Raw genomic sequence first — 12864 nt, 5'->3', positions numbered from 1 at the left:
CTCTCTCTCTCCCTCCCCTCCCCTCTCTCTCTCTCCCTCTCTCTCTCTCTCTCTCTCTCTCTCTCTCTCTCTCTCTCAGAGTCCACAGTCAACACGTCAAACATCCAATCTTGCCATGCTAAGCATCCGGTGGTTGCCATGCCAACAGTGAAGCCTTCATCTTATTCTGCACTTAGCCCTGAGTCCTTTTGTTAAGTGGAGAGGCTCCTCCCCAGAGTATAACCGTGGTGTCCTAGGAGTGTGTGCTGTGTTTGTTATCACAAGAGGGTTTGTCAGTGTGTGTGTGTGTGTGTGTGTGTGTGTGTGTGTGTGTGTGTGTGTGTGTGTGTGTGTGTGTGTGTGTGTGTGTGTGTGTGTGTGTGTGTGTGAGTGTGGAGGCTACTTGTAAATCTAGCTTTGTGGGTTTTTTTAAGGAGCTTTCTGAGGGTTCAGGCTTGGTTTGAAGTTTCAGGTTCGAACTGATTTTAGGTTAGTGTTAGTGTCAAGGTTGGGGTTAGGCATTTAGTTGTTTAGATAGTTAAGGTTAAGGAGGCTAGGGAACAAAAAAAGGCATGGAAAGATAAAAGAGCCCTCAATCAATTAATAAAGTCTGATTATGGCTGTCAACATCAATGCACTTTCTCCTGACAACTCCCAGCTGTTGACTCTGGTCCTCCCTGCGAGCTTGGAGATATAAATGTGCCCGTTTTCAGCATTACAAGTTGTTGACTTGCTCAAGTACAGTGTCATATGGATATAACGCTCCGCTCCAATAAATAAAGAGATTTGCACCGAATATCAATGTCTGATGCTGCCTAACCCGATTTGACAGTTTAGAGATCAAAAAGGTGGATGAACGCACAGCCCCCCTGATTGAACAAACACAAACAACATAAGCATCCAAACATATTAAGCAATTTATAATCCGTGTAAAAGCAGCTCGACAGCCCGCAAACAACCGGCGGGGTTTGGTATTAGTCATAATCCAGCCAATTACATGATGAATGGAAGTGTGGAGTGAGGGAGACATGGGGGTGGGAGACAGGAAAAAAAGACAGAAAAACATCAACGGTAACTGTATTTACACAGAGAAATGTCGTTATGCTTCTATCCGGCATGACCACCAGGAATACGCGGCCAGCATTACTTTTAGAAGGGCTGTTTTGCAGGGAATACAGTATGTCTGATTAGCAAATGAGAAGACATTAAACGGAAGACGGGCTAATATTTATTAGTATTCATGAGTCGCTGTTTTTTGCATGTTCTCAAGATGTTCAAAAATAGAGAACTCCCAAGCACCTCCTGCCAGATGTTTAGAGAAGCAGTGCCCCCAGCCCCGACAGAAACCATTAGAAGACTTTAGTCTACGGAAGCAGCTAAACATTTTTATCCATTTACCACCCCTCAACCACCATATTTATACAATCACACAGAGTCAGCAGCACTGGCGGTAACTGAGAGCCAGTCCACGCTGGACTGTCTGTAGCAAAAAAGGCTAATTTTCATGCATCCTAAGTAGAGAATTTTATCAGATAAATGATCGTAGATAATTAAAGATAAAGCTGCACACAAAATAATCTCACAGAAATCCACGTGGGATGAGTAAAAGTTCCATTCTAGATGTACCAGCATGACTTTAGCATTTAGATGATTCGACTCCTGTACACAAAGTCAACTACCTAGGAGTGAGTGACACTTCTCTGAGAAACACAATATATCACTCAATGTCATATACAAAGGACAGGGTCGCATTGGGGTTTTTCTACCCATCATTACAGAGTACAATTGACCCAGCATTGCATTGGTGCTGCTGCTATATTGATCACACACTGCACCAGTTAGTTTTTCTGGGGACTATTTTCAGACGTGGATCAATACACATGTGGGTGCTCTAGCAAATGTGTAAAGTGACAGATGGTGATGTCGGATAGATTACAAATAAACTACAGTCAGTGTGTGTTCATGGTCATCAAGGAGCATGCCACTCTGTGACAGGATGGCTCTCCATAGTGTTTTAACTCTTTTGGACACACAACAATGGAGGGAATTAAGATAGATGAGGATTTGGCTACAAAGACAATACTTTACTGAGTAGGATCAGTTCAGGTTTCTGGTTTAGGGATGAAGTTCAGGTGTGAATCTGTTAACCTATACTTAAACCGCACTGCAAGTTCTTTATTTGTCATACACACAGGGAACTGAGTGCAGTGTATGCAGTGTGCACAGCAACTGTGTATTCAGTGTGTAGGTCAAATCTTTCTGTGGAATCTAGTCAACAAAGACTTCCTCCTTTCGCTCTAACGTTAACTTCTCTGTTTGGCGAGATAGCCGTAATAAGAGGGAAGCAACAGCCATTACCCTGACTCTCTCTTTAGTGTTAGCACAACCACATCTACCATCAACAGAATGACCCCTTTTTCCAGCTGCAGTTATTCATTGCTTATTTGATCGCTCAGATGTAGAGTGTGGACTATGTCAGTGAGCTTTTATGACAATCATTACCTGGTGTATAGTTGACAGTGGTCAGTGAGTGCACAACACACACACACACACACACACACACACACACAGTCACGGCAGCGTCAGAAGCCATTAGCTGTGACACTTGTGGTTGCTTGTCACAGTGACAAGCGCTGATGGCTGCTCCACTGGCTTTTCCATTTAGACACTGAGTGTTGTGTAGGATGATGTGCACGTGCAGTACCCATGTGTGTATGTATGTGTGTGTGTGTGTGTGTGTGTGTGTGTGTGTGTGTGTGTGTGTGTGTGTGTGTCATTATCTTGCAAACCAATTCAGCAAAGTCACACTTTCTGCAGAACTTTTTTTAGTGTGGCTTTCTCTGACCACATTAGCACTTTCTTCCCCAGAAATATGACCACAGATACACAACAAGGCCAAAGTATGTGGACAAACCATGGACAGTCCACCCACACAACTTCTCAATCTAAAGCCATGGGCATCATATGCTTCTCCACTATTCCACACTAGATCTAGGAACCTGCCTCTTAGCTCATCTTAAAGGTGTTAGATGGGGTTGAAGTTAGGACTCTGCCCAATTTGTTGCATTTCACAAAGTTGGCAGAACACTACTGTCTAAAATAGCATTGTATATTAGAGCATTCAAATTCCCCTAAAACATTTCAAATAGACCCAGTGGACCAATATATACTGTTTAAAAAGAGGTTTGTCTGTGTGTATATACTGGTTGTGACAATGTACCACCAGACAAGTCCAGCTCCGGCATGAATCTGCTTTCAACTTTAGTGATACATTACAATTGAAATACACCACTTGTTCTCTGGTCATCTTCTATTCTCTATCCACTATCCCCCAGGCTACATGATTGAATGTGTCACCAATTTGTCTTATTTCCTTATATAATGCGTATGGTCATCTGAACAAAAAACAAACAGAGGTGTTGATTTTATAGGTATGACTCTGCCTAATGTGCAGAACTAACAGGTTGGTTAGCTTTGAATGGCATATAGCATCATGATAGACCTCCTTAAACGATCAGATTATTTTATGACTGACCTCCCTTGTCAAAATTGTCTATACTTAAAAGCTTTGGGTTTTGAACCGGGTTTAATCTGGTCCGACCTTGACATCCACCTGGGCATTTGGTGAACACATCTCAGGAAAAAAATGGGGTAAATGTCAGGGCCAGCAGGCAGCAGCTGACTCAGAGTCAGCTCGCCAAAACACCCTCTGGAGTCCAGACCAATGAGTTATTTGAACTGGGCCCAAAACGTGAACCCTCAGTTAAACTTGAGGGCTCACACGCGCCTAGGCACGCATGCACACAAACGTACACGCACACACGCACACGCACGCACGCACACACACACACACACACACACACACACACACACACACACACACACACACACACACACACACACGCGCGCTAGACAGATCCAATCACAACCACTTCTGTTGCTCCTTCACTTACTAGCGCATCAATGGTCGTAAACTGTATATTTTTTTTTAGCTTTTCTGTGAATCTCCAGTGTTGCAGAATGAAACCTCTTTTCCAGATGGAGCAGCTGCCACTGTTTTTGCTGTTGACCCTCACACAGCAATTTGTCTAATTGAGCTTGAAACAGAAAGAGTATTCCCTTTGCACTTGCCGACACACGTCTCTTCATCTCGGTGTGTAAAATAAGATAACAGGTGAAACAAAGGTGTGACAATGTTAAAGATGTGAGGTTTAGAGGGGGGGGGGGGGGGTGTGAAGAGAAGTCAAGATGAAGGAGAGAGACACGATTGAGTGAGAAAGGGAGCAGCCGTACAGGGCCCTGGATCAATTCCAATAGTGCAACATCATACATACACACACACACACACACACACACAGACACACACACACACAGTCACAAACACACACACACACACACACACACACACACACACACACACACGCATAATCACACACACAAGGTCAAAGGAGGAGAGTAGATGGCTTACCTTGAGATTTTAGAGGCATTCAATATCCTCTTGCAACACAGCCCACACTGACTCACTTGAACCCCGACGCTGTGGATCATGGCGCGGACATGCCTGGGAAGACAGGGAGAACCCATTTCTTTTAAATGGATCATGTACAACTGTCATCCATCCATCATATGCCACATCCTATACTCATGTTCGTGAACGTGATGTTTTTCGGGACAGCCACACCTACAGATGTGAGAGCGACTGACATAACGTGCTTTTACATACACATCTGATCTCTATTTGAAGCTCTTTAGCAGTTCACGTGAGGACACACAACTCACTCTAAATGATCTGACACTATAGGCAATGTCACACACAGGCCTATACAGTCATGTATCCCTGGAATAAAAACTGGGACTTGGCATTACCAGGTGGCATGGAGATGAAAGTCTACAGTGATCGATGGTGTGTGTGTGTGACAGTGTGTGTGTGTGTGTGTGTGTGTGTGTGTGTGTGTGTGTGTGTGTGTGTGTGTGTGTGTGTCTGTGTACTGTACGGTGTGTTTTGCTGTGATGCTGTGGCCTGCTACTGAAAAGGAGGGCCAAGGAGATGAAGAGGACACATGGAGGAGCTGTCCAGTTCACAGCAGGCTGCACGAATAACAAGCCACAGTTGCTCCACAGATGCTACCAGAACATGACTAAAGAGAACTGGCCTGAACAGGGAAGTGTGCAATACACCACACACAGCAGCAGCACACTGGGCTGCACTGTAGCATCCTGCCAGCTTTATTTACTGTGGTGGCTGTCAAAAAAAAAGAAAAGAAGGAAGGGACGTCTCTCTGCGCATGGCTTTTCTATTCTATTAACACAAATATTCCCCAAAAAAATATTTAAAGCTGCATGCATCTCCTCCCCGGCTCCATCGTCCACCCAGCGCCCCTTTGTCCTCCTCACATTACTGGCTCCAACCCTGTGAACCGGGCTGTGTAATACATAGCCTACATGCATCCATGGCACCCAATCAGCTGACAAAATAAACACCTTCGTTCTTACCGTAGAGCTATCGCATCTTCACTGGGTTCGCCGCTGCATCCAAGGCTTTGAATCGGGCGTAATGCGATGGGGAGGATGCCTGCGTGGAGAGCCCCGGAGCCTGCGGACTGAGGGAAGAGGAGGCAGCCGAGGAGGACAGTGGCGCTGGATGGATGGATGGTTGTCTGGCTGGACGGCCTGTGTTCAAACCAGCGAGGAGGAGAGCAGACAGTGCCACCGTGATGATCAAACCCGGTCCCAGGGGCGCCGCGGCTTTTTACGCCACAAATGCGCGAGCGGCTCTGGGGCGTGCACTGTTTTGGTGAATGGGAGACGGTCAGCAGCAACAGCAGCGCCACACCCCCCTCCCCTCTCCTCGCCGTTTCAGTGACATTTATACACACACAGGAGAGGAGGCGTCCTGCTGTCGGCACCCCGTCGATTCATATTTTATCGTGTTGCAGCAGTCAGAGTGTGAATTGCGTCACGGCGTTGCAGTAAATGCCTATAAGACGCGGATTCCCCTCCACAATGGACCACACTAAGCCTACAATGCACGAGTGATCAGCAGGTGGAAATATGCCTACACAATGGCTCTCTAACGTAATATTAATGTGTGTCCTATTCCTTTTCAACACGGCGCCGTGTTTTTCCATACACAACTATAAAGTAGCTGAACTCATCCTCCTACCCCTGGACCAGACCTGCACAGTTTGCCAGCAGAGCCATCCACATTTTTCCTCGTTTAAACGGACTATATTTACTTGAACAGGCCGCCACCTACCGGGCTGAGGTGATTACGTCAGGGTTCACCACGTTGTCTGCCCACCACGTGAGATTCGGAAGTTCTCCACCCAGAGCAGTTGCAGAGGTGTCGCTTCCTCTCTCGCCTGAAATCAGCCTTCAAATATTATGTTTGAGAAGAACTGTTTCGTTCGTTCTACACATATTGATTTGAGTGAGAAGATTGTCAGCAGCAACTCGGGAGCAGGTGACCAGTCTTTTAGAGGTTGCGGGCTCCATCTAGTGGACACCTTATGGACCGAGACACAGCCAGGCAGGCCCACAGTAGGCTAAATGTTCACCAATTGAATGTTGAATTGAAAGTCAACCTATGTGTTAAGCTCAAACCTAGGTTTGAGCTTAACACATCTATGCATTCTTACTTTCATGAAAATAAAAAACAGTTGAGCTGTTGACGTCATAGTGTCTTTTATTTACTGACACACCCCATGAAGGGGAGATGAGAAACTATAGAACCACAACCACATCCTCAAAGACAAACGGAAAGTTACAACCAAATCAGTCAATCCAGGGAATGGCAGATTTGGTTCTCTCCCTTATACAGGCTAGTTGTTTGACCATGACTATTACTTACAGGTGTATTCCACAAGCAAAGAGAGCATTTATACTTATAGCCTAAACCTGTCTGTTTACCATAGAATTCCAACATGGAAACTCATTTTTGGTTGACATATTCTTGATGTTGAGGGGGGGACTGAACTGGGATCAAGGAAAGTCCACCAGCTCCTTTCTGAAACGTGTCTTCTACAATAGACCACAGTTTGGAAATGAAATACTTTTTGGACCTTTGAATACATATAGAAAATGAAAGTTTTTTTCTTTACGTCATTGTCAAACCCCACATGAATAAAGTCACCCTTCAAAGCATACACTTACCAGCTCTTACAACTCTAAAAATAGAGACAATTCTGTAAACTGAAAAAGGATTCCAATAAGGGCCCCTGGTTGTGAGCGCCATCCATTGGCCACTTACTGCAAGTTCACGAACAGAGGATGTACACATAGATAGTATTCAAGGAGGGTGTACAATGGATAGCAAGTAGGAATGCTTAACCAATTGTGTTTATCAATTAATATAGCCTAGTAAAGGCATCAAAAACACCTAACCCTAACACTTTACTCATCTATCTATGATCCTAAAAAAACTTGATTCATAATGTGTGTTTGTGGAACATTTAGCCCAATTGTTCTCTACAATCAAAAAATGTAAATCTTGGATTAATGTATTCTGCTTAAATGTAGGGAATTATGTAAAACAACTAATAACTATATGACCATCTGTATTATGTCTACAGTATATATGAATATCTTTCTAAAGTATATATTTTTCTTAAAGTTTTCCAACTGATGCTTCTCCAAATGTTTTAGTATGATCTGAGGTTAAGGATAACTGTTTGACCTTTCAGTTTTGTGTATATGGTCTCCAGTCTGCATGCAACCCTCATCCATAAATGAATACGCAATATGATCCATCACAAAGCACCGCAACTTTATTCAGATTTTTGTTTATCTAATTATAAATGATAACTATATGTTAAAAAAAATTATATAATATTTATAATATTCCTCATTTCAACAGCCTGCGTATAAGCACTTGCAGTAACATTAACACGTTGCCTTTATTGTATATACCTGTATATTCTTTTATAACTTTTATTGTATTGTATTTAATTTTTATCTTATTCCATTGTTATTTCTATTTGTGCACAGTAATACAGAGTCTGTCTCACCAACATTTCACTGCACATTCTGTATGAGCATGTGATTAATAAAGCCTTTTTGAATCTTTGGATCTAACTGCTAAGTGGATTAACGGCACCACCTACAGGCCAAGTAAAGTCACTTTTATATACAGCATGTAGCCCAATTTCCTAAATAAAAAAATGTGCCTGTCCCTGATCTTTACAGTCTGCATAGCATATCCCATCCTCCCTTTTAGACAAACTTGAGGATGAGGAACACATATTTTAATGTGGGAGACCTCAATAAGAGCAGCAGAGGAGGGAACCCTTGATGGACAGATGGGCAACAGTTTTTCTCTGTTGATTACACATAACATAATTACATGCAACAGCAAACGAGACCATCTGTGCAAATAATGCTATTTTTATATAGTTTTTCTTAATGCCTTTGTCATGGGTACGTTCACCCAGGAACAACATCTGGCGTAGTTAAAACATTACCGCTTTCGTCCAAAGGGGGTCCAAGAATGAACACAAACTGAATGTTCCCCGGAGAACCTTTTGGACCAGTTGTTGTTGTTGTTGTTGTTGTTGTTGTTGTTGATTTTTGTTTTTTTACCTTAAGGATATGAATGGATTTAATAATGGATGAAGAGGTAAAGAGCATTTGAATCTCTGAGGGAAGGAAGCATTCACAATTACAAATAGCATTAAAGGGCCATAATCCCAGTGAGATCTTCCATAGCCAGGCAAACCTTGTCCATGACACACACACATAAAGAAGGGAAAAAAAATCTAGTTTGAATGTTTACAATTGGACATTTCCCATTTGCTGACAATGGTCATGTGATATGATTGAAAGCCTCTGAACATCTGGTAAATGGACCTTGTTACAGGGAGTGCGTCTACACAATAGGTACACATTTATACATCACAACTGTCTGGTTGTTTTTGTCGCCTGCTTTTGCTTGAGGTGTTAAAAGAAAGTTTTTTTCTTGTTTAACTGGGTCAATCATTGCTTATATAAAAGGGGCCTGGCCTGTTGTAGGGTTTGAGTACAGCTCCCTCTCTACCTCTCTGAAGTTATTTAACAGTACGATTCACATCAAAGCAGCCGGGACCCCTGCTGCTAAACTCAAAGGCCAGACAGCCCATCTCCACTCTGACGCTCTAATAACCATCCCTTTATGAAGTTCATAAAGCCCGCTACTCACTAGATCACTGCATATGGTGGGCCAGGCTAATAGCTGGAAAAGTAGCACAGGCCGACACCTCGCATGGACTCCTTTGAACTGAGCAGTGTGCAGATTGAACAGGGGGGCAACCATATGCACGTCTCTGTGTGTATTTGAAAGGACGGAGACTCGATCTCTCAGTTTGTGCGTGTGTGTGTGTGTGTGTGTGCGTGCATGCGTGTGTGTGTGTGTACTTGTGTGTCCTCGTCCTCATCCTGTCACAGCGGGGGGAGAGACATGAAAGCCTTTCTACAGGGTTTGGTAATTGCAAAGATCTCCGTTCTGCCTAAACAGCATAAGAGACGACAACCTCATCAGGATGGACACACACACACACACACACACACACACACACACACACACGCACACGCACACGCACACGCACACACACACACACACACACACACACACATATTCCATGTGCAGATGAGCACACACCTTTGGGGCAGCTGACCAATCAATAGTGTTCTTGACTGTGTAAAAGTACACAGGAGTGTGTACCGGGTGCCTTTTTGCACACAGGCCTTCCTTTGTTGTGTGTAGTAACCTTTTGATCTAAATGAAAAAGAAAAGTGGGGAGGGTTAGGTAGGCCGATGTGTTTGAGAGGGGAGTTTATGCTAAGAGGAGCAGATGGGGGGGTGGGGGGGGGGTGAGTTGCCACCTTTTCATCTTACCTCTCCTCTGTTCGCCTTTATAACAAATGTCAACGCTGATAACAAAGCCTCATTTGCATATCATAATCCCCCCATCTCCCGACCTTCTGATCAGGTGTGCTTGGAAGCGGGTCTGTGTTCTTTCAAAAAGGAGAGAAAAGATGGAGAGCAAGAGAGGAAAAAACTCAGTTCACTTTGAAAGCTGTTTGAAGTTCTCTGCCGGAGTTCAAATAACACTAAAACATGTGCATGGCATTGAGTGGCTGATTTGTATTAAAAAGAAGAAAGGCGGAGGGATGGAGGGATGAAAGGAGGTCAGGGAGGGGAGACCGAGGGGAAACTTTCTGGAGCTAGTCAGGCCAAAATCCTTGGGATCTCATGTCACACATGGAGAGGAGCGGGTGCTTTTATGTTTTATCTTTGAACTTCAACGTGATGTGTTAAGTACGCCGACCCCCCAAAAATTTAACTTTTTTACTGAAAATGTCTTCTTTATGTTGTCTCATAAATAGTTTTTTTTTGCTGTTATTGAAAGGCAGGGAATTGGCTAATCTTATCTAATGTTGACTGGAGTTTCATCATCACCACTAGAGCTCATCACTGCTTCTGTTTTTGTCCCATCAGGCTTCTTGCCTTCAAACAGCTGAGCGAACCTCCTTCACAGAGCTTCAAAGGAGCTCTCTGCTGGGTGATGGCAGGGCCAGAGAAAGAGGCGGGGCCTTGTGTCCCTGCTTATTGCAGAGGTCAAGGTGTGTGTCATTGTGAATCTGTGTGAGAGCGTTATTAGCAACTCTGCATGTCATGGCAACAGACCCAAAGGTCACGGACCACCCCGACTGTGTGTTCACACACTTCATCATCATCATCATCCACCACTGTGCTGATCAACAGTGGCTGGGCTGTTCATACCAAGCAGAAGGTTTGGATAGCTACCAATACACTATCTTTCTGCCTTCTCTCTGTCAGATCCTCCTTCTTGGCTGGAACTCACTGTTCTCAGCTAGCCTATGGTTTCTCAATCCCAGTTGAGAAGACCAGACGTCCTTTCCCATGAGTGAAGAGGGGCCTCCAGCAGAGCTGCTTGGGCTCCTCCACATTCTCATAGTCCTGCGTTTGGCCAGAGTTGTAAAGCCGGGCCCTGGGAGTCGCCCGCCTCCACTCTGATCCACTCAGCCCGGCTCTGTAGCAGAGGCTGTCCTGCCAGCTCCTTTATCCCAGCTAGCGCACACCCAGGGCAGGCAAAGCCAGACTGACAGTCCCCCGCTGCCTCCAGAGCCTTCGTCTCATTTCCCCCGGTAGCCGCCCACCAGCCCTCTCGGCTTTTCAATCTTCGAAGCAATTAGAAGGAGATCCCTTTCTTTTGTCGGCGATCCGTGGAAAGAAGAAAAGCGAGAGAATGAGGAAAAAGGGAAAAGGAGGGCCAAGTTGTTGGTGGTGGTAGAGCTCCGGCCTAGCCAGGAGCCACTTGTGAAGCCCTGGGTATTAGGACTCACATGGTTTGTTTGGAAAGGCTTCTCCAGGGGCCAAAGTGGGATTACGTTGCAGATTGCAAGTTCCCATGGAAGGGGCCTATATACCAGCAAGGGCTTTGGTGGGTGGGTTTCAGGTTGGGGGCCATAGAAGAGGTCTTTATGAGTTTGGGGTCTGTCTGAATGGAAAGGGCCAACTCCCAGCATGCTAGCCCTCCATATTAGATGGACACAGAGAGGCCATTGAAGTTACCCAGCCATCCCCCCTTTATTTCTCTCCTTTTCTCTCCCTCCCTCTCTTTCTCTCTCTCTCTCCACTCTTGAAGGATTAGCATGTTTGCCAGTCCAGAAAAGATTAAATGACTGTTATGGGTGATGAAATTATTCTTGTGATCATTCATGATGAAAATACCACCTGTTATTTCAAGTGTCAATAATATGATATGACAGTCAGGTATATACTGTATACCCCAGTGTCTGACACTGAAGCCACCACAGCTCTTTGACCAAAGGGAGATCACTTTCAATGATTTCAGATGAATTTAGCTGGGATTCATCATCAATCATTGTGAGGGATGACCTTTGAACACTTGAAAAACACTCAAATTGATATTAGGTTTTGAAATATGGATGCTATTACTCTTACAATTAAGCAATACGTACTTTAAAAGAAGACATTATTGGATCACACCATTTCAGCAGAGCTCAAAGAACCGTAAAAGGAAAGGAAACAGCAGAGCAACAGCATGGAGAGAAGAAGAAGAGGAACCAGAGGGATCCCGGTGTGAGGCCTTTGAAGATGCACCATGGCTTTATTTTTTTCTAATTTGTGATCAGACGCTAGAGAGAGCATAATTAAAACTTGTCAAGGAGATAGCGGAACCCCGACAGAGAGCCTTTAACATGATCATCTGGCGGAAATGAAACATGATTCCTCAACGTCGTCACACCTCTGAAACGACATGGTCTTCTGACGTCTGGTAGACTTGGACTGAAAGACTATCAATTTAATTTTATTCTTATAGTTGACGTTTAAACCAATCGTCACCATGACACACCGCCATTCAGTAACCAATAAGCATGTCAGTGTGGCAGCCATTTGCTTTATCCGATGCGAGAAAAATAAAGAAAACGATCGAAGAATTAAAAATGGCATCATGTCTGACTGGCACATCAACTTTTTTTAAAGCAGCACAAAACTGATTGTGTGAACTCTCTCGGTCGAACAGGGTACGCCCCCTAGAAATCTCTCAATTCATTCACACAGATGTTCGGTTTAATAAATATCATCAGGAACTTCAGACCTTGTGCCTGACATACAGTCGACCAATCATTATTCGTGAAACACCCTTCAATCTGTTTCTAGAATGTGAAGTGTGAGGTTATCATAACGGAGTACAACTAAAAGGAAAATGTATCCCCATTCAAAAGTGTGTTATTATCACATTGGGTCCTCAGTGTGGAAGGAGCCGCATATCTCCGCCCTCTAGTGTTGAGCTCCGGTCACTACACATGGATGCTCATACTTAACATGACAGTTTCTTTAAGATCAACAGCTCAATTTTCACC

The 12864-nt window shown here is 44.2% G+C and overlaps 1 protein-coding gene across 1 annotated transcript in view; it reads right to left on the bottom strand.

Annotated features, from left to right (window-relative positions):
• Positions 1–5744, bottom strand: part of tex2 (testis expressed 2) — a 26037-nt gene extending 20293 nt beyond the window's left edge. The window contains exons 1-2 of the mRNA XM_080043512.1: positions 5473–5744; positions 4448–4540 (exon numbers count right to left, since the gene is read on the bottom strand). The gene's annotated coding sequence lies outside the window, so the exon portion shown is untranslated. The remainder of the gene's footprint in view (positions 1–4447; positions 4541–5472) is intronic.
• Between the last annotated feature and the right edge of the window lie 7120 nt (positions 5745–12864).

Source organism: Ammodytes marinus (genome assembly GCF_949987685.1).
Source record: "Ammodytes marinus genome assembly, chromosome: 16".
NCBI lineage: Eukaryota > Metazoa > Chordata > Actinopteri > Uranoscopiformes > Ammodytidae > Ammodytes > Ammodytes marinus.
This window is presented reverse-complemented; position numbering and strand designations above follow the sequence as displayed.